At 47.9% G+C, this 26,380-nt stretch overlaps 1 long non-coding RNA gene across 2 annotated transcripts; it reads right to left on the reverse strand.

Annotated features, from left to right (window-relative positions):
• Positions 1-201: 201 nt before the first annotated feature.
• Positions 202-25,355, reverse strand: LOC131278442 (uncharacterized). 2 transcript variants are annotated; one of them, XR_009185724.1, is made up of 6 exons: positions 25,318-25,355; positions 21,271-21,451; positions 15,418-15,475; positions 13,135-13,295; positions 4,300-4,617; positions 202-3,787 (listed from the first exon to the last, which is right to left on the reverse strand). It is a non-coding gene; the product is annotated as an uncharacterized lncRNA (long non-coding RNA). The 2 variants fall into 2 exon arrangements; XR_011648771.1 differs by lacking the exon at positions 25,318-25,355 and adding an exon at positions 24,914-25,298.
• Between the last annotated feature and the right edge of the window lie 1,025 nt (positions 25,356-26,380).

The raw sequence follows: 26,380 nt of genomic DNA on the forward strand, positions 1-26,380 counted from the left end.
ATTGCCCTCTAGGCACAGCCTGCATGGAACAACTAGCCACAAGTGAGAACACTTTCAAAGAGGTTGATAGAACCACCACACCAATACAGGCTGTAGCAGAACCTGCGGATATGTGTTAAATCTGATGCTGATAAAAATACATGTGGAGCAGAAAAAAGCTTATTTAGACAAATTCACAAGGTTGATGAAAAGACAAGGTAATTAAAGGCTGTGGTTTTTATTGTAATATTCATATTCATCAGCAGATACTTTGTGAAATATATTTGATTCTCTCATTTGTTAAAGAAACAATAGGGTCAACATGAACTTCACTTACTCCAATATACACAAACATTAACAGAGGCACATTTGCAATCAGTTTTAAAGATAGGGAAAATTTACTCGGAAGCTCCGTTAAGCCGAATGGTGATTTCCACTTGACTCATTAATAGACCTATATTACCAAAAATTGTACCAAAAGCTTGTATCAGAGTGTTGTTCCTTTTCACAGCTGAATAATGCTCGACTCCATGTCTATACCATTTTGTTTACTCATCTGTTATGGACATTTGCACTTTGGGTTTTGTCAATAAAAGCATGTGTTGTTAGTTTTAATTTTATGTAGCATAATGTTAACACAATAATTGAAATTTTAAAAACCTTGAGGGACAAGTTTTCTGTTAACCGAAAACTGCTCTAAAAAAATAAAGTATATTTTAAAAAGTAAAGGTGTTCAAGATGTATTACCAAAGGGAAACACCACATTATAATGCAGGGTGCCCCATTCATTTCTGAATACCCACTCTATTCCACCTTCCACTGTAGACAACAGAGGGGACAAAACAGAGGAAAATCCCTGACCTCCTAAAGCTTACGTTCTAGTAGTAACAAGCAAATTGCCTAAGTAAATAATTTAAGTTAATGAGCCCACTGGAAAAAGTAAACAGGGAAAAGAGGATAAAAGGAGGAAGGGGCTGGAATTCTAAATAGCATAATCATTTGAGTAAAGACATCAGTGTGTCACTTAGCTAACCTCAGGAAGAGTGAACCAGACTAACACGCAAAGGCCCTGAGGTAGCAGTGTCCTGTTTGTGGTGGGAGAGCCTCCAGGAGGCCAGTGTTGCTGCGGTGAAAGACCAGCAGAGAATATTAGGATTAAAAACCACGAAACAAAGTGTGGAGCAGGGTCAGTGTCTGCCTGGCAGGTGCCGGGTCGCCTTCGGCTTTTGCTCTGAGTGAGCTGGGTAACCGCTGAGGTTTCTAAGTACAGAACTTACATGATGATCTCAGTTAGGTTTGCGCAGGATCTCTCAGGCCCTGCTGGGGGCAGGTGGAAGCTGGAGCCCAGGCAGGAGGTCACGCCCAATAACGCGGCCGGTATTGGGGTGAAAAACCGCTGGTTTCCGGGTGAACAAGAAGGTCTGGAAGTGGGGTGTGAGAGGAAGACCTCCGAGGGGCGCCTGCTGGTTCCTGGGGATGGAGCTGCCCTCGGGAAGTGGAGCCGCGGTGGGACCTCCGTGGCCGCCGTGCACGTGGGCAGGTAGCACAGTGAGGGACTGGCCGCCCTGTCCCTCCTCAGCCTGCTCTCTCAGGAGGGGCAGAGCGCGGCGCCTCCGGGCCCCAGCTCCTCGGGAGCCTGGGCGCTAACCCTCGCGCCATCTGGAGTTGGGTGCCTCCCTCAGCCCACCCCGCTCCACGGCGCTGCAGCGCCCCTGCGGCAGTGGCGGCACCACAGGTGCACCCCTGGGCTGCCTCCATCCCGGCTGAGGGCCTCGCCCGTGCACTCGCCCCACGCCTGGCGACAGACCTGGCCTGAGGAACCCAGCGGGCAGGGTGTGGCCTGGGGGAGGCGGATTGCTCCTTTCTCCGAGGCCGCAGACGGACTGCAGAAGGGTCTCGCTGAGCCGCTGCAGGACCCCCTGCCCTGGTCCAGGTGACATGCCTACAGGCTTGGAGGGGGTTGTTCCCACCTGGACAGCCAGCGGGCAGGGCCCTCCCCCTCCAGTGCTGAGGGGGTACCGACTCCACCTTGACTACATGCCTACTGAGCAGTTTAGGTCCACCCAGCGCCTTCCCTACTCACAGCAGGTGCACTCACATCAGCAGCTGCAGGGAGCCTTCACATAGTTTTTCAGAAGGGCACTAAGACCACCAGATTCTGGGAGGAACACCTAGCAGTCCCAGCAAAGGGGTCCCTGCTTGGCAAGGGCTGGTGTCAGTTGTCTGCAACTTAGACAACCTTTCAGAAGCTTGTGCCAGGAAAGGCCTCTTGGTCTTTTTTTTTTCTCACCCTCCCCCCCATTGTTTGCACTTGCTGTGTCTGTTCATCTTCCTTATTTCTTTAGGAGGCATGGGGAACCAAACCCAGGACCTCCAGTGTGGGAGAGAGGTGCCTCCATACCCTGCTTTGTTGTATCTCTCATAATGTTTTTCTTCTTGTGTCTCTTGTTGCATCATCTTGTTGTACCAGCTCGCCATACCTGCCCATCGAATCAGTTCACTGTCTTGCTTGTCCTCTCTAGGAGGCATCTGGAACCTCCATTCCCTGTTTTGTTGTGTCTCTTATTTTGTTCCTCTTCTTGTGTCTCTTGCTGCATTGGCTTGCTGCGCCTGTCCATCACGCCAGCTCACTGTCTTCTTTAGGAGGCACCAGGAACCGAACCAGGGATCTCTTGTGTGGTACGCGGGAGCTCAATTGCTTGAGCCACATCCGCTTCCCCTCCTCAGGTCTTCAGCTGTGTCTTTTCCAGGTCACTGGAGTGGGACTGTAAAAACTTTCAGGGGGCTCGTCCACCTAGCAATCCCTGGGATGCCCCTCAGGCAAGTCTGGACCTTCCCCAGGCCTGCCGGTTGTGCTGGCACATACCTGGCATGCCGAGGGAACTTGAGAATTTTTCAGGATATCATACAACCCAGGAGCAACAACCAGAACTGACGACAGGCCTGTGCTGCCATCTCCAGGCCCCCAAGTCAGAGCCCCACGGTTTCCATCACCAACGGGAAAATCAGAAAAGGTCGTGAAGGATCATATGTCCCTGGGTCACAAAATGGCACTGAAAAGGGGGTTGGGATCCCATCCCCAAGAAAACCCCACCAGCCTGGCAGGTAATGGCACTGGATGTGTGATTGAAAATCTCTGGAGCCACTTCATCCATCTGCGGGTGAGGGACCCTTTCCCTGGCACCCACAGACCCGGTTCCCACACCCAGGTCCACAGGGACACTTTCCAGAGTCAGGCTCCTGTGAGCGGGTCCCTCCAGAAGGGACTGAGAGAATTGGAGGTAAGCTCTTCCTAACCAACACCCAGCCTTAACCCTGTCCTCACTCTCTCACTATAAACTTCCACCTCACCTGCTCTAATCCCAACCAACCTGACTCTTCAGGTGTGCACTGGACCCTGCCACTGGCCATGTGCTTGACAGTTGATAGGTCACCGCTTTAGCCAGGCCTCTGTCTGTAGCCGTCTTAGACTTCCAGGATGGCGTAAAGCGGGTCAACCAGGTGGCGCCCGGAATGGCCTGCACTGCCGCAAGGGCCCTGATCTGGGCGGCGGCCAAGGGTTCAGCAGAGCTCGTTCCAGCCCCGCAGGAACGCCTGAGAAGATTTTTTCAGGTAGCCTTTGGGATTAGACCACCTGCCTCGCCAAGGCCAGCTGCCGGCCACAGCAAAGCCCCCGGTGATTTCCCTGGCGGGCACGACTTGGTTCTCGTGGTGAGCGTGGACTTGGAACATCTCCTGGGGCTCAGGGCAGCAGGGCCTGCCCTTGGGCCGTGGCCGTGGAGTTGCGGCTTGGAACGTTTCCTGCAGCCTGGTGGGACATGGGGGAGCGGGTGAGGCCAGGTGAAAGGCCGCCTTGCCCACAGCCTTCAAGCAGCGGGAGGGCTGTGGTGCCACTCACCCAGCACTACGGCACCAGGCACGCCGCCCGCTCGATCGCCCAGGCGCAGGCACTGGCGCCCGAAAAGGCCAGCGTCCGGCTTGCACCGGCCCCCAGCCTGACCCCGTGGGCAGCAGGCGAGCAGACCCCTGCCCCTGAGCCCCGCAGCCGCCACGACCCCTGACCCATGGCGTGGAGGCAGGGTCAGCACCGGGGGCCTGCCCCGCGGCCACCTGCTCACCTGCCCGGCGTCCACCTGCTCACCTGCCCGGCGTCCACCTGCTCACCTGCCCGGCTTCCACCTGCTCACCTGCCCGGCTTCCACCTGCTCACCTGCCCGGCGTCCACCTCCTGCCCAGCTTCTACCTGCTCACCTGCCTGGCGTCCACCTGCTCACCTGCCCGGCTTCTACCTGCTCACCTGCCCAGCGTCCACCTGCTCACCTGCCCCACGTCTGCCTGCTCACTGCTCAGCGGACGGTGGGAGAGGACTTGCTCTGCCGGCAAGCCGTTGTGACGGGGCCTCCCGAGAGCGCATAGCAAGGTGGGGTCTTCTTTTTCACCCGACGTTTCCTTTTCAACCAGCAAAGGTTGCTTTCACAGCAAAACTTGGCCATCCCCCCTCAACAGCAGTGGGAGCGTCTGCCTCGATATGCTGAGGTGGCGGCGCGCGCCGCCTCCGGCTGGATCAGGAAGGTGCAAAGGCCCTCTGCTTGGTGGCCCTAGTCCAGATGACCCTTTGGTACCAGATACTGCACAAACCTATAAATCAGCCAAAGAAAATACAACAGACATGCAGGAGAATGGACTCAGAGATATGCACTGTGAATTCAAAAAAAAATTTATATATACCACAGTCCTGTAAAATCTAGGATTTTTTTTTTCAACATTAGCAGTATATTGGGCACTTTTCCTGTTTCAGTGCACCATGAAATCCCTTGATTTTTACTCATTTTAAATGTGTTTCTAAAGCGAGACAAGACAAACTTCCAAAATTACACTTGAGACTCTGATGAGAACTTTATCATTTTGTGTGCTTTAAGAAAGACATTTATTATGATTTTTAAGATACTTGGACATTTGCATCTTCGGTTTACAAGCTCTACAATGCAGCTGAAAAGCAACCAAATCTTTTTTTTTTCTGAAACTGTTTTTACATGAGTACTGCATGTGTTGTCTAAGATGTCAGTTACAAAAATCTATATTCAGATTTCATCTTTGTTAGCTCACTTTATAATTTGTATTTTCTTACTGTATTGTAGAGTCAATATATTCTATTTACTGTGCACATCAACTCATTACTTTTTCCTATGAATAGTATTGAAAACCCAACAACCAACTAAATGAATTAACTGTCTGCTCCCCTTGTCCTAGGATATTCTATAGATTGACTTCAGACCTCCTAAACCTGAAATGATCTTTACACTAATTCTCAGTACACTGATCATGGAGAAACACTTGTTTTGATTCTGTTATCCTTTACTTAACTATTGCAATGTGAATTAATTGCACTGCTATTAATTTTTTTTATTTGTTGTGATTCACATTTGAATTATTTCTGCATAGGCAATATTGACACCTTTTAAAGATCTCACTGTAGACTTTTCCATATAAATAAAATACTTTTCCTACTATTTGTCTTGATTACTTAAGCTAATAAATGTAAAGTTATTTTATCTATAAGGCTCAAAACTCTGTATAAAAAGTTTTGCATGAAGATTAATTCCAGATTGTGAAATTGAGTTCTGTTGTATTTCGCATTGCTCACTATTAATTATGTAAATTTGGTTGTTTTAGGTTATCTCTTTATTAAATTGTCAGTCTATAAGATGATACACATTGGTCCCCTGCTATAAAGGAGAATTTAGAGTAAGTTGAGGTTGTGGACTTGGCCCAGTGGTTAGGGCGTCCGTCTACCACATGGGAGGTCTGCAGTTCAAACCCCGGGCCTCCTTGACCCGTGTGCAGCTGGCCCACGCGCAGTGCTGATGCGCACCAGGAGTGCCATGCCACATAGGGGCGCCCCATGTAGGGGAGCCCCACGCACAAGGAGTGCGCCCTGTAAGAAGAGCCGCCCAGTACGAAAGAAACTGCAGCCTGCCCAGGAATGGTGCCTCACACACAGAGAGCTGACACAACAAGATGACGCAACAAAAAGAAACACAGATTCCCGTGTCGCTGACAACAGAAATGGACAAAGAAGAAGACATAGCAAATAGACACAGAGAACAGACAGCCGGGGTGGGGGTGGGGGTGGAGAGAAATAAATAAATAAATAAATCTTAAAAAAAAAAAAATACAGTAAGTTGAGGTTTGTCTTGGATCACACCTAAAATGGAGTATTAAAAAAAGAGGGGGGAAAATGTATTATTTGCCAAAGTACCTAAATGAGCCTAAGGCAGAGTCACCTATACCAAGGAAAAGTCCTTAAAAATCTGAACAACAGCTCAGCTAATTAATTAAAATACCCCTCCAGATGTAACTGACTTTGTATTTCTTAACATTTTTAAATAAGGAAGCTCTAAAATACACTTTAATGTCAGAGCAGCTTGAAAGAGAACATTCATTTTTTACCATAGAAATTACAAAGAAAACTCTAGAATGATGCTTCCCTCCATTTTTATGAATTGCCAGCTAAAAATGATTTAAATAAGCAGGTTGTCATGACAGCTTTTAAAGAAAGCAAGAAAGCACTAATAACTTGGGGGATACTACATCTCTTTAATCTTTAACATGCTTACCAAACTTGAGTGAATGCCATCTTAAAGATAGTGTAGCTCTTCTAATTATTGGAATGACTGCATAAATGGATAAAATCTGGGTAGGTGTAGTCATTAAGATAGGTTTTAAATCACAGGGGTAATTTACCTTGGCTTATTATTAAAGTACAAATTAACGTGTTGCTAGAAAATATGCCATGTGTTTTAATAAATGAATGTAAAATAATTAAATGAATAGTAATGGAGGTTTAAGAAAATGTAGCTTAAAACACTATTTTTTACTAACTATAATTTAATAATCTACTTTTTCCCTGCATTTGAAAATTCAGCATCTATAGATTTAAATATTCAGTATATTTTGATAGTAAGGAATTTTGTTCCTTGAACATCTTACATTTAATTTTTTTTCATTTGTGTGGCACTTATTTTTCTAAGTGTCTTTTTTTTCTTTTATTAAAGTTTATGAAAATTGCTTTAAATAAATTTTTAAAAAGGCACCTACAGACAAGCAGGTCCCCATCGAATGAACACATTCCGCTATTGCAAAAAAAAAAAAAGACCAAGGGGCCCAAGACTGCACAGCCATTAAGGGAAAAGAAAGGACTCATCATCCCCCTCTCAAGAGGAAACTGGGGGGAAACGGACTTGGACCAGTGGTTAGGGCGTCCATCTACCACAAGGGAGGTCCACGGTTCAAACCCCAGGCCTCCTTGACCCGTGTGGAGCTGGCCCATGCGCAGTGCTGATGTGCGCAAGGAGTGCCCTGCCACACAGGGGTGTCCCCCGCGTAGGGGAGCCCCACGTGCAAGGAGTGCGCCCCGTAAGGAGAGCCGCCCAGCGTGAAAGAAAGTGCAGCCTGCCCAGGAATGGCGCCGCCCACACTTCCCGTGCCACTGACGACAACAGAAGCGGACAAAGAAACAAGACACAGCAAATAGACACAGAGAACAGACAACCAGAGGAGGCAGGGGAAATTAAATAAATAAATAAATCTTTAAAAAAAAAAAAAAAAAAGAGGAAACTGGGGAGCAGATGTGGCTCAAGCAGTTGGGCACCTGCCTCCCACATGGGAGGTCCCAGGTTCAGTTTCCAGTGCCTCCTAAAGATGAGCTGACAACAAGCAGAGACAACAGCAGACAACAAGCTGACAGGTGAGGGAGGCACCTCAGGGGTGGGGTGGGGAGAGGCTACTGAGTCCCCTCTGCAGTAGAAGTCCCAGTGCCCTCAGTTACTACTCACTTCCAGGCAAAGGGCGTCCACCTCTCTCACTGCCGCAGGGGCAACTCATTCCACCCTGAACAGCAATCCATTTAGTGACCACTTCCCTGGGTGTCAGCCAACCTCACCCTTTATAACTTACCCCACGACTTACTCTCTAAACCACCTCACATTCCCATGGGTCCTCTCAAGGCCAAACCTTCTTCTCAATCCTACTACCCCAGGAAATTTACTAGGGAGACAGTCTCACCAAGAGGGCTGTCGAGATCAAACGTGTCCCCAAAGCACGCATTTTACAAGTCCTGACTCATCTTCATCACATTAGGTACTCTTTAACAGCCTTGTCTGATTTCTAGAATTCCTCTGACCTCTCAGACCTCACCCACCTGAATAGCCTATTAGCCAGGATTCCCCTTTCTTGTGGACAAATCTTCCACTGATATTGGACATGTATGGGTTGCAGAAGTCCTTAAAGCAGAAACAGACCTAGGATCCTCCCTTCTGGAAACACAGTATCTCCTCAAGGTCCTGGCTCCGAAAGTTCCTAAGGCCACCAAGGATCAAATCCAACACTGCTCTCTGTGTGCCAGCTCTTAATCCATGATGTTTCATCTGAAGGGACAACTATATCCCCCCAATGAGCTGCTACCATTAGACTCCCTCCCCTCTTTGAAACAAAACCACAGCTAAGAGGTTTCTGATGACTTAGAGGATACTGTAGAATGTGGCTTCCCAATTTTCCCATGATTGCTTCACCCCAAATACTATGACTAAAGCATTGGTTCCTGTAGCGGTTTGATATGGTTATGAATTCCAAAAATAGATATTAGATTATGTTTGTAATCTGGTCTGTACCTGGGCATGATTAAGTTATGATTAGGGCTTTGCTTAGGCCATGTCATTAGGGCATTGAGTCCCCACCCCTTGGTGGGTGGGGACTCACAGATAAAAGGCATGGCAAAGGACAGAGTAGAGGGTTTCTGATGTTGGCATTGGATGCTGAAGCCTTAAGCTGGAGCCCCAGGAAGTAAGCTCACAGAGGAAAGAGAAGCAAGACCCTGGAACAGAGGAAGGCTGAGCTCAGGAAGATGAAAGCCTTGGGAAGAAAGGAACCCTGAACCCAGAAAGAAGCAAGACCCTGGAGGGGAGGAACCCAGGAAGCCTGAACTCTCGCAGATGTTAAAAGCCATCTTGCTCCAACACATGAAAATAGACTTTGGTGAGGGAAGTAACTTATGCTTTATGGCCTGGTATCTGTAAGCTCCTACCCCAAATAAATACCCTTTGTAAAAACCAACTCATTTCTGGTATTTTGCACCAGCACCCCTTTGGCTGACTAATACAGTTCCCAAGCCCTTAATTTGGGGCTCACCACCTAAAGAAGATTGCAATTGTTCTAAAGGCTCAGTTTTACCATCCCCCACCCTTGGGCTTCCTAACTGCATTCTACCCCTCTCACCACTGAGCATGAGCAAAGACATATCCTTGGCGTATCATCCTAGAAGCAAAAGGGACATCAGACACCACTAGGATTTCAGAGCCCACTCCTGGGTCCAGTATCTAAGGCCTATCCCCCTTGCCTGTGAGCAGTAGCTGATACTTCGAAGTGGGTTCAAACCACCCCTGACTTAGTTCTAGGTCATTTACTCAATGTCTATGTCCAGCATTCTGTGCAAACTTCCCCACTTATAGAAAGCATGACTTATCAGACTCCCAATTCACCTTTTATGAAATGTTGTTATGCCCTTCCTCACTCAATACAATTCACCACCGTCAAAACCCTGCTTCTCTACTCCCTCTACCTGATGAAGGGACTGCTCATGGTTGTAAAGGTGAACTCCGGTCTCTAACTTGTTCCAGATCACAGTTATCCACTAACTCTTTGACACAAGATGGCTCCAAACTCCAGAGGGAGGATCTAGCTTTCCAAGCTGGCTATATCATTGACTGATCTATACAAACAGCTTAAATATCAAACCCTGCCAAGGGTCAAACTAGCCTTAGTGACTGAATAATCACTCTAATCTGACCATGATTAAAAGCAGAAGGGAAAGGGCCAACACCTAGCCTGAAAGTTGCTCTGCCTTTGGGGCTGTGCATAGTATTGGGATGATATGAAACAAAGAGGTTTCACGGTGGCAGCAGGGTCTCCAACTAAACATGGACAACAAATAATAGAACACACAGAAGCCCTCTGAGGTCCACACAAGGTCACTGTCATTAAGACTTGTCATAATTTGACACTGCTACCGTTTTTCACCGGACTGAGGCATCCCTCAGGCCGGTGGGCTTGAACTAGTTGGCCCCCGGAGAGTGAGGACAGATATGGAGACTATGCATGCTCCGGAGACAGGGTTCTGGACCAAGTCTAACTTTATTACATAGGAACAGCAATTTATAGTTCAGGGCAATAGGGAAGGGGGGCTAGGCGGTATTAGATTGGCGGGAGGGGGATTATATGCCCAAACAAGGAGAGAGGTAAGCTATGGGGGACAGTTAGGTTGATCACGTAGGCTGAGCTTTTTCGCGCCACACTGCCTGATTGGTGGTGATCAAACAAAGGGAGAGGGGCTCGGAGAAGAGGAAGAAGACGTGGTGTAGCTGGACAGGGCCCGGTTGCCATTCTGTCTGACCTCGTGGTCAGCGGCCATTTGCTTAGCTGTGTGGTTGCCTTAGAGACAGCGTGTCTGCAGCTGATGAGCTATGCCTCATCGGCTGTGCACAGGGTGCTCGTGGGCGCTTTTATTCCTCCTACAAAGACTGAAGGTCATAGCACAAAAAACTCAGACGAAGCTCTAGGGAATAAAATGGCTGACAAATATGCAAAGCTAACTGCCTGTTCCATAGACCCTCAAGGCCAAATTCAGATGATCTCTAACCATGACCCATGTTGGAACTACTCTCCCTCATTACATGATCCCCATTCCAATTTCTTTAATCTACCTCCAATACATATCATATATGAGATCTGTTTGTCCAGACAACAGCTTCTGAGAGAGAAAAGGAAGATTAAATAGTTGCATGTACAGTTCATCTCAACGTGCTCTGGGGACAAGCAGCTCCTTGGTGGCTCCTAAGTCCCTTGCCCAACAAATTGTGGATGGCCTACACAATTTGACACATCATAGAAAAGAAAATATGTGGGATATTGTAGAAAACCAATGGTTTGGACACTTCATCTTTTATTTGGATCAGACTGTTGCCTCATTTGCGAAAAATATGACCCTGGAAAAGCTGTAAAGGTGGTGCAAGGGCAGGAGGCAGCCCTGCCAGGGCCTTCCTTTCAATGACAAATGGATTTTGTCCAACTGCCAAAAGCACAAGTCTACCAAAGTATACTTAGTTGGTTTTGTGTGTTTTCCAAAGGCCAGGAAGCCTCCCATTGATGAAATGTTACAGCAGCTTAGTTGCTCAAGCATCTACTGAATGGACACTTCCTACCCTGGAAATCACCTCTACCTTAGAAAAGGTTAGGAAATCTCATTTCACATGTAAAGTTATACAAGGAATAGAAATGGCCTGCACATTAGCCAAACGCCTCATTGCCTTTATCATCCCTAGTCATCTGATACTGTTGAATGGCCTAATGAAATCCTACTATCTAAAATCTAAATCCTAAAAAGATAACATTTTACACATTACAGAATGGGCATTATTTTAAAAAACAAAACTACTAGGGCTGGAGAGGATGTGGAAAAGCAAGGGCACTCCTTCACTGTTGGTAGGAATATAGAATGGTGAAGCCTCTGTGGAAGACAGTTGGGCAGTTCCTTAAGAATTTGAATATAGAATGGTCATACGATCCAGCAATCCTGTTACTAGGGACATATTCAGAAGAACTGAAAGCAAGGACATGAACTGACATTTGCACACTGATGTTCATAGCAGCATTATTCACAATTGCTAAAATATAGAACCAGACCAAAGATCAATCAACTGATGAATGGATAAACAAAATATGGTGTGTATATATATATATATAATGGAATACTATTTAGCTGTAAGAAGAAATGAAATCAGCATGCATATGACAACATGGTTGAATCTTGAGGACATTATATTGAGTGAAACAAGCCTGACTCAAAAGGACAAATATTGCATAGTCTTATTAACATGAACTAAATATGATGAGTAAACTCACAGAGGTAAACTCTAGAGTACGGGTTACTAGGAAATTGAATGTGGGTTGAGAATGGGAGCTGATGCTTAATATATGTAGAATTTTTAATTAGGCTTGCTATAAGGGTATGGAAATGAATTTAATTGATGGTAATATCTTATAGTGAATATAACTAACCCTGCTGATTTATAAATGTGATTGTGACTGAAAGGGGTCATTTTTGGACATAAATGTCAATTGAAAGGAAGCTAGAGAATAATCTAGGGAATGTACAACAGCATTTCAGTGGTGGATGAAGATTGTGGCTAATAGTATAAATATAAGAATGTTCTTTTACAAAGTGTTAAAAAATTACAACTAATATAACTTAAGGATGATAGTTAACAGAATATTGTAATATTTTGTAGCAATGTCAAGAAGTTACTATTTCAATCCTTAGGGACAACAATAGGGGAGTAGCAGGAAGTATGGGATTGTTCCCTTTGGAATAATGAAAATGTTATAAAGTTGACTGAGGTGATAATAGCACAATTCTGTGATGAAAATGAGAGCCACTGAGCATACACTTTGAATGGATTGTACAAAGCATGGAAATCCTGTGATGGAAGAGGGACTGTGGTTAACAGAACAAATATGAGAACATTATCTCATGAACTATAACAAGTGTGTAATACTAATAAAGGGTGTTAATAATTGGGTGGGTTGGGGGGAAATATACCAAATGTAAGATATTGCTATAGATAGTAGAAAGATTTTGATGATGCTCTTTCATAGTTTGTAACAAATGGTTTTCAACAGTGCAAGGTGTTGGTGGTGGGATGATATATGGGAACCCTTTATGATGACATGCATGCTTGTTTTCTAAGTTCATAACTTTTACTACACTTATTTATACATGTTCATGTATGAATTTTATACTTCAATAATTTTTTTTAATGAAACAAAAAATCAGTTCAAGAACCAAAATATTTTTATGGCTTGAACTGTGTTCCCCAGTAAGATATGTCGGAGTCCTCAACCCCCGAACCTCAGAATGTGACCGGATTTAGAAATAGGTTTCACATGGAATTGGGCAAGTGAGAACGAGGATCTATTAGAAGAGGTTGGGCCTTTCATCCCCTACAGCCTGGGGCCCTCCTAAGAAGGGGAAGGAGACACAGACAGAGGGAGAAGGCCATGTGGCAGTCGAGGCAGAGAGCGCCATGGCCCAGGGGTACACACCAGAAGGCTGCGTGAGACAGAGGCTTCCTTACAGGTTTCGGAGGGAGCAAGGTCCTGCTGATGCCTTGACTGGACTTCTAGCTCCAGGCCTGTGAGGCAATCCAGTTTTGCTGTTTTAAGCCAGGCAGTTTGTGGTACTTTGTTACAACCACCCTAGAAAACTAAGACAAGTATAATTTGTCATAGCAAAGAATAAAACAACCTAAACGTGCAACAATGGGGGACTGGTTAAATAATGGAACATTCATACAGCTGTGAAAAAGAATGAGCATGTTCTCCATGCAGAGATACAGTGTTGAGTCCTGCAGGAGGGAGATCTTTGGGAAGGCTGGATAATAGCCACAAGATGCAGATCCTTTTGTGCACATAAACCTGGCAGGGCCCGCGACACTGACGCCCACTGGGCTTGCTGCTGCGGCTCTAAAATGGGTAAGGTGCAGTGTCTGCTCCTGAGAAGCTCCACGCCAGGCCCACCCATGCCTGAAGCTGGGCTCCGTCCCCAGATCCTCTGAACCTGCTTTAGACCCTCTGCACTGTCAGCTGCTTGCTGGCACCCACCACCCACCCACCCAGTGCGTAGCACACCTCTGACTAAATTTTTTTTGAGAGGAAGAATGACTCAGTGAATAGCCACTGACAGTTGCAGGGGAAGTGCCTGTACCTGGAGGGTGCCAGCATTTTTTCTCGGTGTTATGAAAGTAATCCAAAGCATAGTTGCCATGCTCCCCCATCAGCAAAGACCAGGCAACAGAGGGGGTAAAGCGGCTCAGCCTGGCACAGCCTTCTTCCCTCTTTCCCAAGGGCGCACCAAGAACCGCTCAGCCTCCGTTTCCCTTGATCACCCTAAGGCGAATTAGATAACGCCTCTGGCCTCCTGGGTTGATAGCTCCTGGGTAAATCCCTCCCAGGTGACCGGCTCCCTTAGCAGGAGACTCCACACTGAAGACTGCTGCTGCAGACCCAGACCACGGGCAGGGCAGCCTGTGAGCTCTAGCCTGTGCTGGGCTGGGAGACAGGAAGACAAATTTCCTCCTCTGATCCGCAAACTGGAAGGTGACTGTACTTCAGTTCACAGACCCAGAGCTGGCCTAAATAATCCCTTCGTACATGCATACAGTAGCTTCAAGTTTGCAAAGCACTTTTAGGTTCACTCTCTTGAATCCTCACAGAAACCTAGAGAAAGCAGTCAAGTACTACTTTTATGCCTGTTTTACAGAGGACTCTGAAAGCTTGAGAGGTTAGGCACTAATCGTTGGTAAAGTTCCCAGCCTGGGCTAAACAGCAACCTTCTCCAGCTTCCTCCCCTAGTACCTAGTCCCTGAGAGTCAAGACATTTTCTTGGCAAATTCCTACCATTTATTCCTGACTGCTTCCCAGTCTTGCTCATTATACTGTTGAAACCTCAAGGGATTCCCACTCTTAGTGCCCACTCCTTAAAGTCTAAATGAGAATCTGGTCCCAGGAGCAGAGCAAGCACCTGCTGCTCCTTCTCTGGGATTCCGATGTGGCTGAGCTTTGACCATCTGCTGAAGCACAATGCTTCAGCAGGAGGGGAGGGAAGAAAGGATTTGATTCTCATGAGCCCTTCCCTCCTTCTACCAAAGGTCCCGCCTCCCAGGTCCAAGGAAGGGATGTTGGGAATGGCTACTCCATGGCACCTTCTGCTCAGCCCCTCCCGTGCCCAGGACTGACCTGGCCAAGCAATCAGGGTACTTTCTCCTAGGGGGCCCAAGTGTAGCCTTAACCAAGTTCACTCATGAGATCAGTTATTAGAGAGAACTGGCAGGGGATGGGAAGTTCATGTATTCCATCAACTCTAAGACACCACTGAGGCTAAGTTGCCCTGTGATACTAAAAATGAATAAGTTCTATTATAACTTCAAGATATAACTGATTACAAGACACATCCCAATTTTAGAGTTAATAAAATGTGAGATTAAAAAAGAGAAGAGTTTAAAAAGTGAGCCTTAGAATTGAAATAAGGTATTTGTTACATGGGGCTGATGGTCCTTCTGGGCATCTCCAGCTCTCTCTGAAATGGCTGGGTTGAGCTCAGAGATCACACTGAGGAGCCCAGAAGCAGAACAGTGAATGGGAAAGTCAGGGATCAAACCTAGTTGTACAGTTCAACAAACATCGCCTGCACCTTCAGGTAAGCTAGGTGCTCATAGGAATGGAGGGCCATAAGATGCACTGAGGAGCTTTCAACTCCAGGCTTCAGGGTGCAGGCTGAAGTCTGCCCTCCACACTGCTGGTTACAATTGCACACTTGATTATGAATACCTTGAGGGCACGGATGGGGTCTTGTGCTGTGCTGTAGCTTCAGGACCTAGCACCGTACCTGGAACACAGAAGGATCCCAATAAACGTTCACCGAACAAATGAATTACATTTTTAAAAGGAAGAACACTTAAGTTATACTTCCCTGCAGTGACCTTTGGCATCCTAAAAAGAAACAGAATCACAATTTTCTGTTATAACTCAACAAATGCTGGGCTGATATTTTAGTTTCCTGGACTGCTCAAAGCAAATACTATGAAATAGTTCAGCTTAAACAATGAGAATTTATTAGCTTATGGTTTTCAGACTAAAAGAAAGTCCAAATCAAGGCACCATCAAAGTGATGTTTTCTCCCCAAAGACTGTTCTTAGGTTGCCCTCCTCTGAGAGTCTTACCTGTCATTGACTACCAGAAATTCAAAAAAAATCTTATCTCAAGGTACAAAGTCTAAGTGTTCTATTTAATACAAAAGGTATGTGCTCATCTTTTCTTTCAGCCTTTGACAGCTTCATCCTGTTTGCTGGGAACTCTTTTTTTTTTTTTTAAAGATTTATTTATTTATTTAATTTCCCCCCCTCCCCTGGTTGTCTGTTCTTGGTGTCTATTTGCTGCGTCTTGTTTCTTTGTCCGCTTCTGTTGTCGTCAGCGGCACGGAAAGTGTGGGCAGCGCCATTCCTGGACAGGCTGCTCTTTCTTTTCACGCTGGGCGGCTCTCCTCACAGGCACACTCCTTGCGCGTGGGGCTCCCCCACGCGGGGGACACCCTTGCGTGGCACGGCACTCCTTGCGCGCATCAGCACTGCGCATGGCCAGCTCCACACGGGTCAAGGAGGCCCGGGGTTTGAATCGCGGACCTCCCATATGGTAGACGGACGCCTAACCACTGGGCCAAAGTCCGTTTCCTATGGGAACTCTTAATTACTGCATTCCTTAGGTTGCAAGCATAGCCATGGAGACATGCGAATAATCTGGTGCTAGCAAAAGCACTTCAACTGTGGCTTCAGGGGCTGACTGCCAGAGATCCTCTGGGCTCAGTCTGCCACATGGCAAGGCTCAGGTTCCACTGGTGTTCAGCTTCTGGCTACTCCATCAGTGGCTTTCCCTTTTTCTATCTGAATTTCATTCTCTTACAAAGGACTCAAGTCATAGGATGAAGACGCATTCTGACTGAGGTGGGTCACATCTTAACTGAAGTAGCCTCATCAAAAGGTCTTACTGGGTGGTGGACTTGGCCCTGTGGATAGGGTGTCCATCTACCACATGGGAAGTCCTCAGTTCAAACCCCGGGCCTCCTTGACCCGTGTGGGGCTGACCCATGCACAGTGCCGATGCACGCAAGGAGTGCCGTGCCATGCAGGGATGTCCCCCGCGTGGGGGAGCCCCATGCGCAAGGAGTGCATCCCACAAGGAGAGCCGCCCAATGCGAAAGAAAGTGCAGCCTGCCCAGGAATGATGCCACACACATGGAGAGCTGACACAACAAGATGGCGCAACAAAAAGAAACACAGATTCTCATGCCACTGACAAAAACAGAAGCGGACAAAGAAGACGCAGCAAACAGACACAGAGAACAGACAAACAGGGTGGGGGGGAAAGGAGAGAGAAATAAATAAATAAATCTTTAAAAACAAAAACAAAACAAAACAAAAAGTCCTACTGACATTGGGATCACACCCTCAAGAATGGGTTAAATTTCAGAACATGTTCTCATGGGACACATATAGCTCCAAAACATCCCAGCAGATATATTCCCTTGTGGTTCTAAAACTATTAACAAGATGCCAGCTAAAATTTGGGTAAATAAAAATTCAGCTAAGAAGATTGGTCTCTTCTATGAACCCAGAGAAATTGGAATTCCCATTCGGAAAAGAAGAAAAAGTCTTCATGCTTTCCAGATTAATCAGCCTCTAGTCTCTAAGACCCTCCCTGGGAAAGTCTGACACTGACAGGCCCTGAGAAGCCATCTGTCGTGGAACTAGCAATGTGGTAAATGTTTGTCAAGACCTGTCTTTGGCCCAGGTGACAGCCTGATTCTTCAAGATGTTGTACTTCAGCCATTTCTACATACCACCACTGAACTTGAGACTTCACATTTTTATAATTCTGAATCCTAACTGGCAGCCACAACTGTATCCAGCCATCCACTTTTCCCTCAAACTTCGTCAAGTGATTTTGCGTGCTGGGCACTGTTGGTTGATGGGAAGAGACAGGCAGCTTCCTGCCTTGGAGGAGCTCTGGAGGAGCCCCCCCTGTGAACAAAAGTTTCCATTCAGGAAAGCGGATTTAGCTCAATGGACAGAGCGTCCGCCTACCACATGGGAGGTCCAGGGTTCAAACCCAGGGCCTCCTGACCTGTGTGGTGAACTGGCCCACGTGTAGTGCTGATGCGCACAAGGAGTGCCCTGCCACGCAGGGGTATTCCCCACGTAGGGGAGCCCCACACGCAAGGTGTGCACCCAGCAAGGAAAGCTGCCCCGAGTGAGAAAAGCATAACCCACCCAAGAGTGGCGCTGCACACACAGAGAGCTGAAGCAGCAATATGATGTAATAAAAAAAGAGACCCTGTTTCCCAGTGCCACTAATAATGCAAGCAGACACAGAAGAACACACAGTGAATGGACACAGAGAGCAGACAATGGGCATGAAGGGGAGAGAAATAAATCTTTGAAGAAAAAAAATTCCTGAAGTTTTTTTTGGTATTTCCATTCTTTCAATGTTTTTCTTCATTTAGCCTTAAATTCAGTTACTCATCATACCCAATTATTTCCCCTCTCCATACAAGGGAGAACAAAATGCTTAATGTTAAGACTTGAACTTTTTCTTCAGCGCTGGGAAAAGCAGGCTTTATAGCCATCTGCACAACCTAATGGTGAGGTGGCCTGATATTCCAGAAAGAGCCAGGCTTATGACCATGGGGTTGAATTTCAGCCTAACCCTGCGAGCTGTGATCCCACGGCAAGTTACTTCCTTTTCTGGATCAAATTTTTCTCCTCTGTCAGGTACCACATTGCTAGGCTGTTGAATGGATTAAATGACACACTGGCCATAAAATGGTCATACAGGAAAAATCCTCATAGATGGAAACTATTATTATTCCTTTCAGAACGTTTTTTTCTCTTCATCCATGTAGTTTCATTTCACCTGCAATCAATCACTTTGTGCGGCTTTCTTTCTGTTGAAATGATTTTTATGATGAAAATTTATTTATAAACATGGTAATTTTTAAAATGTACTCATTTCGAAATAAACTGTAAAATTACTATTTTAAATATTATTGTTAGGTAAATTTAACACTACAGTTGAAGCTAATATGCTCCTTCATCCTCTAGTTGTGATTACATCAAGCTGTTTTTATTTTTGAGCAACTTGCTCTTTCAGTTAACATACCTTGGGGATCTTTTCACGTCAGCACACACAGACCTACATCATCCATTAAAGTGCTGCCTTGTATTTTTTTTAACAATTTAGGCAATGCAACATTTTTGGTTGTAAAAATTGAAAGTTGGCTCCTCCCCTCCAGCCATTCCCACCCCCACCCCAGTCTCTCACCCTCAATGTAAATGACTTTTTTCTGTGACTTGGATGTTATTTTCACTCTTTTTAAAAATCACTTTAATCTCATTGACTGCCACAGTAAACAGTGCCTCCCATAGTGGGGCTCCTGAGGGCTCTAGAGGTATCCAGACACTCTAAGCAGGGCAGACCGCTCAGGAAGTCAGCACCCTGTCAGTGGGCCTTACTTTGTGCTTCCCAGTGTAATAGAATTAGACTCACGTATAGGTTCTCTACACTTGACTCTTCTGCCCCTTGTATTTGAACCCATAATTAGCACTATACTTGATAAATATATGTCCTAGAGAATTAAAACTTTGGTCTGTCCATGTGCCAGTTGAGCCTTGAATTTCAGCAGAGTTGCAGTTCATTGGACACTCCAGTTCATTGGACTCACCCAGGATGACTAACAAGGAGATGATGATCGACAAAGCTCATCCCAAGAAACAGAGAGCGTCTACAACTGCAAACAAGATAGGGCCATCCATCTGCCCCATGGGATCTAAGCCCACTTTCAGTTAGAAGCAGAGTGGGCATCAGCATCCCCAAATCCTCAAGATTGGGGAATGAACAATGAACTAAAGTAGACTTATTATTATTCTACTATAGACTTATTATTATTCTAGCAATGGAAAAACTCTTATCATTGATGAAAAGGCAGTTGTCGCCAGAGGTTCTGAGGGATGGGAGAGGGAAGAATGGGAGTAATATGAGGGCCTTTTCAGGACATTGGATTTGTCCTGCGTGATATTGCAGTGATGAATACAGGTCATTTCATATTTTGTCATAACTTACAAAATTGTGCAGGACAAGTTGTAAACAATAATGTAAACTATAGACCATGGTTAGTGGCAATGCTTCAATATGGGTTCATCAATTGTAACAAATGTACCACACTAATGAAGGATGTTGTTTATGTGGTAAAGTGTGGGAGGGGGAGAGAGTGGGACATAAGGGAATCCCTTATATTTTTTATGTAACATTTATGTAATCTAAAGCTTCTTTAAAAAAACTTTTTTTAAAAACCTAAATATAAAAAAATGATTTAGAGAGATGCTTCCACATAGGTTTTCCCTTTGAGCTTTTCTCTAAGTGGGGCAACAGCCAAATAGGACACCTCTAGAACTTGCATCGGTGGCCTGACGGATAAGCCAAGGAAATACTGCGAAGGCCACGGAGCAAGGCTCAGCCGAGGGGCAGATTGCCCGTGGGAGTCTCCAAATTGGTGGGGCTGCCTGAGGCTGTGAAGTGGGGGCTCCCCAACCTGCCACCAGGCTGGCAGACCTGGCTCAGCTGCTCTGGGAGGCCAGGACGAGAAGAGTTAGGAAACCCTAATCGGACTCCTAAGCACATGGGAATGTGGGCGGAAACTGCCTCATTTTATTACTCTATAAATGGTAGATAACTAATTGCTATGCCAAATAATTTTTGCTTATAGACAAGCAGATTCCACTAGCAGTTCAGTGGACTTCCCTCCTCCACTGCAGGAGAAGCAAGCTTGCCTATATTTGCATTCTCTCATACAAGTAAATAAAATCTTTTTTTTTTTAAGATTTACTTATTTATTTCTCTCCCTTCCTCCGCCCCAGTTGTCTGTTCTCTGTGTCTATTTGCTGCGTGTTCTTTGTCCACTTCTGTTGTCAGCGGCTCAGGAATCTGTGTTTCTTTTTGTTGTCATCTTGTTCTGTCAGCTCTCCGTGTGCAGCACCATTCCTGGGCAGACTGCACTTTCTTTCACGCTGGGCGGTTCTCCTTACGGGGCGCACTCCTTGCGCGTGGGGCTACCCTACGCAGGGGACACACCTGCATGGCAGGGCACTCCTAGCGTGCATCAGCACTGCCCGTGGGCCAGCTCCACACAGGTCAAGGAGGCCCGAGGTTTGAACCGTGGACCTCCCATGTGGTAGACAGATATCCTAACCACTGAGCCAAGTCCACTTCTCTGAATAAAATCTTTAATACCCATTTGTTTTATGTCTGTATAAGAGACACAGCTTTATCTTTTTTTGAAAATTATCTTTTAGCAGGAGGAAAAGGGGGTCCTGTGGGTCTGTGGTTACCCCATTAGAATCCCTGGAAAGCTCTAAAAAGTTCCATTTTCCAGGCTGCAGCCTAGACCAACTAAGTCATGGGACTTAGTGAAACTCTCCAGGTGATGCCAATATATAGCAGGGTTCAGAACCACTGCTCTAAGTAGTTCTGGGAGCCCAGGATTGAAAAGTTTTGTTACATCTAAGACTTTTCTGGAAGCACAATACTCCAGCAAGGTGTGCACTCATTTGGAGAGACTTTGTTTCCTCTTACCTCCCTCCAGTCAGACTGTTTCCTGCCTCTGGAGAAAGCCCTCCAGCTCTGGTCCTGAACCCCTGGTGTGGGCAGTTAAGAGTGAGCATGTCGCAGTCAAAATCCCAGCTTCTTTCTTAATGAAATGGCAAATCATCAAATTCGTGTGGAAGAACAAAGGGACCCAAATAGCCAAAGCAATCTGGAAAACAAAGTTGGAAGTCACATACTTTCTGATCACAAAGCTTATTATAAAGGTACAGTAATCAAAACAGTATGGTCCTGACACAAAGACAGCCATAAAGACCAATGGATTAGAAATGAGAGTTCAAAAATAACCCATACAGGGAAGCAGACTTGGCTCAATGGATAGAGCGTCTGTCTACCACATGGGAGGTCCGTGGTTCAAACCCCGGGCCTCCTTGACCCGTGTGGAGCTGTCCCATGCCCAGTGCTGATGTGCGCAAGGAGTGCCGTGCCACGCAGGGGTGTCCCCCACGTAGGGGAGCCCCATGCGCAAGGAGTGCCCATACAGAGAGCTGCCCAGCACGGAAGAAAGTCCAGCCTGCCCAGGAGTGGTGCTACACACACGGAGAGCTGATGCAGCAAGATGACGCAACAACAAAAAAAAGAGACACAGATTTCCAGGCTGCTGACAAGAATAGAAGCGGACACAGAAGAACACACAGTGAATGGACACAGAGAGCAGACAACGGGGCAGGGGGGGGGAGAAATTAAAAAAAATTTTTTTAAACCCATACAACTAAGGCCAATTGATTTTTCCTTAAATTTACTTTTAAATGTGGTAAAATATACGTAACATAAAAATCATTTTAACTATTTTAAGTGGACAATTCTTTTGACATTAAGTACACTGACAATACTCTACAACTTTCACCACAATTTCCAGACTATTTTCATGATCCCAAACCAAAACTCTTATTCATTTAGCAGTAACTACCCATTCCCCCTTCTGCCACCCCTTAGAACCACTGCTCTATTTTCTGCCTCTATGACTTTGCTTACTCTAAATATTTTATGTGAGGAAAATCACACAGCACTTGACCTTTTGTGCCTAGCTTATTTTACTCAAAGTGGATGATTTTGACAAGGGTACCAAGTCCACTCAATGGAGAAAGATTGGTCTCTTCAACAAATGGTGCTAGGAAAACTGGATGTCCATATGCAAGAGAATGAAGCTGGACCTCTACCTCACACCATATATAAAAGTTACCTCAAAGTGGATCATAGACCTAAATATCAGATCTAAAACTATTAAACTTTTAGAAGAAAACATAGCAGAATCTGTTCAGGACTTTATATCAACCAATGAATTCTTAGACTTTACATCAAAATTTTAAAAAATAGATAAATTGGACCTCATCAAATTAATAACTTTTGTACAACAAAGGATATTATTGAGAAAGTTAAAAAACAACCAACAGAATGGGAGAAAATTGGGAAACGGACTTTGGCCCAGTGGTTAGGGCGTCCGTCTACCATATGGGAGGTCCGCGGTTCAAAACCCCGGTCCTCCTTGAGCCGTGTGGAGCTGGCCATGCGCAGTGCTGATGCGCGCAAGGAGTGCCGTGCCACGCAAGGGTGTCCCCCGCGTGGGGGAGCCCCACGCGCAAGGAGTGCGCCCGTGAGGAAAGCCGCCCAGCGTGAAAAGAAAGAGCAGCCTGCCCAGGAATGGCGCTGCCCACACTTCCCGTGACGCTGACGACAACAGAAGCGACAAAGAAACAAGACGCAGCAAATAGACACCAAGAACAGACAACCAGGGGAGGGGGGGGAATTAAATAAATAAATAAATCTTTAAAAAAAAAAAAAAAAAAAAAAGAATGGGAGAAAATATTTGGAAATCATATATCTGATAAAGATTTAATATCTAGAGTATATAAATAATTGCTACAACTCAACAACAAAAACAATTTAAAAATGGGCAAAAGACTTAGACATTTTCCCAAAGAAGACATACAAATGGCCAAGAGCACATGAAAAGATGCTCAACATCAATAGCCATTAGGTACACGCAAATCAAAACCATGAGATAGCATTTCATACCCACTAGAATGTCTATTATTGGAAGAAACAGGGAAAACAGCAACTGCTGATGAGGATGTAGAGAAATAGGAACCCTTATACACTATTAGTGCGAATGTAAAATGGTACAGCTGCTGTGGAAGTCAGTCTGGCAGCTCCTCAGAAAGTTAAGTATAAATCTACCCTATGGCCTGACAATTCCACCTCTAGGTATATTCCCCAAAGAATCCAAAGCAGGAACTCAGATAGATATCTGCACACCAATGTTCGTAGAGGCATTGTTCACAATAGCCCAAAGTGGAAAAAACCCAAGTATCCATCAACAAGTAAGTGGAGAAACAAAATGTGGTATATCCACACACTGGAATCTTATCACCCATAAGTAGGAATAAAGTTCTGATACATGTGACAAGAATGAACCTTGAGGTCATCATGGTGAGGGAAACAAGACACAAAAGGACAACTATTGCATGATCTCACTTATATGAAAGAATTAGAATTGTGCAAATGTATACAGAAAGTTGATTTCAGGGTACCAGGGGTGGAGGTGGAGAATGGGGATTTCATGCTTAATGGGTGCAGAGTGGCCTTTAGGGTGAGGGAAGCATGTGGCCCCGATGGCAGTGATGGCAGCACAACTTTGGGAATGGAATTACCACCACTGAATTGCGCATGGTGTTTTAACCATACCTGAATTGAGGTGGTCAAAGTGGGAAATTTTATGTTGTATATAGGGTACCACAATCACAATTTAAAAAATAAAAGTCATACACAAAAAACCCACAAAGCAGGCCAAGCCTTGACTAAGGCTCCGGGGAAAGGGTCTGGCCGTGCAGCCTGGGAGGCCGGAGTCGGGCTGGCCGTTGTTTCCCGCGCTCCTCGGGGCCTCCCGGAGCCTCCTCGAGCCCCGTGGGTGGTCGCTGGCGGCCAAGATGCGGGAGCACCGCAAGACGTAGACCCCTTGGGGCGCCGCGCCCGCGCCCAGCAGTTCAGGAGCAGCTGCTCTGCCTCCGGACACAGGGACCCCGCGCCACGCCCGCGGAGAAGGCAGCCGTGGAGGCGCCCTCGGCCCGCGTGGACTTCGCACCACACCCGTCCTGGCCCGGCTGCAGGCCTCGTACCACCCCATCCCGCTTAGCGTAGACCCTCCACCAGCCTTCGCGAGCGGATCCCCGCGACGGCCCAAGATCCCCGCTCTCCGAGGACGCCACAGGCCCACCACCCTCGGGGCGACGTCCAGGTGACGGCAGCTGGAAGCCCATGTCTACACGCAGGTCTGGGCCCTGGGCCGGTGAGTCGGGCAGATGCCGGGTAAGCTCAGCGCGGGCTCCACGCGCGGCTTCTTCACCTGGTCGCTGCGAGGAGATACTTCGGGCCTGTGGTGCGGGAAGCTCGGACCAAGCAAGGGCACCTGGTGCTGAAGAGCTGTGGGGACTCGCCGCTGGAGGGCCAGAGCTGCGCACGCGCACCACCTGACGCCCACCTGACGCCCACCTGCACGCCCACCTGACGCCCAGCGCCCCCCTGCGCGCCCCCCTGCGCGCCCCCCTGCGCGCCCCCCTGCGCGCCCCCCTGCGCGCCCCCCTGCGCGCGCCCCGCGCAGCCCCGCGCAGCTGGCCTCGGGCGTGGTGGTCGTCCACGTGGGCACGCGATGGTGCTCGCAGACCTCGGCGTGGCCACCTCCGCTGCTGCCAGCCTTCGCCGTGGTCGTGGGCCCGCTGGCGCATCCGCCCCGACCGCGGCACGTCCCACGGTGGCCCGCCCTGCTCGAGCGCGCCCGGGGTGCTGCTGGCGCGCCTCTTCCCGGCGCTGCGGCTTGCGGCGCGCTGCTTGCCGGGGATCCCCGGGGCTCGGGTCGGTCGTGGGGGTCGGCCTGCTGTCCCAGGGAGGCTGGCCCACCTGCAAGGCCGACCCCCAGCCTCGGGTTCTACCCTGCCCTGGGGGTCCCCAAGCCCCACCCCGTGGCCACGATCACCCTGGGCCCCGCCCCCGAGGCCGCGCCCCGCCGCGGGAACCCCTTACGGCATCCTCTCCAGCTCCGCACTTTGAGCGCTAACCCCGCCTCCTCCACGTCAATCACAGCTGCTAGGCTTTGTCACGCCCCCAACTTCTAGGTACTGACGTATTCACTGTGGCCACCCCGGAGCTCAAGCAAAGCGGCCAATCAGAACGGCCAGCAGGCGCTAGCCCCACCGCCCTCTAGCGAACAGCCAATTAAAATCGTGCGCTCTGCGGCGTCACCGGGCTTGGTCCACCCGCTCAGAACCCGGCGCCTGCCCGCGAGGGGGCGGTGTCAGCCCGTCACCCGGGCGGCGCGGGGTCCCCCAAACCCCCAGGTCAGGCCTGGCTGCGCCTGCGGAGCCTCCCATCGTCTCCTCAGCCTGCTCCCACCTGCCCTCGTCTCCACAGCCTGCTCCCACCTGCACCCGTCTCCTCAGCCTGTTCCCACCTGCCCTCGTCTCCACAGCCTGCTCCCACCTGCCCCCGTCTCCTCAACTGCTTCCACCTGCCCCCGTCTCCTCAGCCAGCTCCCACCTGCCCCCGTCTCCTCAACTGCTTCCACCTGCCCCCGTCTTCACAGCCTGCTCCCACCTGCCCCCGTCTTCACAGCCTGCTCCCACCTGCACCCGTCTTCACAGCCTGCTCCCACCTGCACCCGTCTCCACAGCCTGCTCCCACCTGCCCTCGTCTTCACAGCCTGCTCCCACCTGCCCCCGTCTCCACAGCCTGCTCCCACCTGCCCTCGTCTTCACAGCCTGCTCCCACCTGCCCGCGTCTCCTCAGCCTGCTCCCACCTGCCCCCGTCTCCTCAGGCTGCTCCCACCTGCCCTCGTCTCCTCAGGCTGCTCCCACCTGCCCTCGACTCCTCAGGCTGCTCCCGGGACACCTGCCCCCGTCTCCTCAGCCTGCTCCCACCTGCCCCCGTCTTCACAGCCTGCTCCCACCTGCCCCCGTCTCCTCAGCCTGCTCCCACCTGCACCCGTCTTCACAGACTGCTCCCACCTGCCCCCGTCTCCACAGCCTGTTCCCACCTGCCCTCGTCTTCACAGCCTGCTCCCACCTGCCCTCGTCTCCTCAGCCTGCT

Source organism: Dasypus novemcinctus, chromosome 5, assembly GCF_030445035.2.
Source record: "Dasypus novemcinctus isolate mDasNov1 chromosome 5, mDasNov1.1.hap2, whole genome shotgun sequence".
In the NCBI taxonomy this organism is placed as follows: domain Eukaryota; kingdom Metazoa; phylum Chordata; class Mammalia; order Cingulata; family Dasypodidae; genus Dasypus; species Dasypus novemcinctus.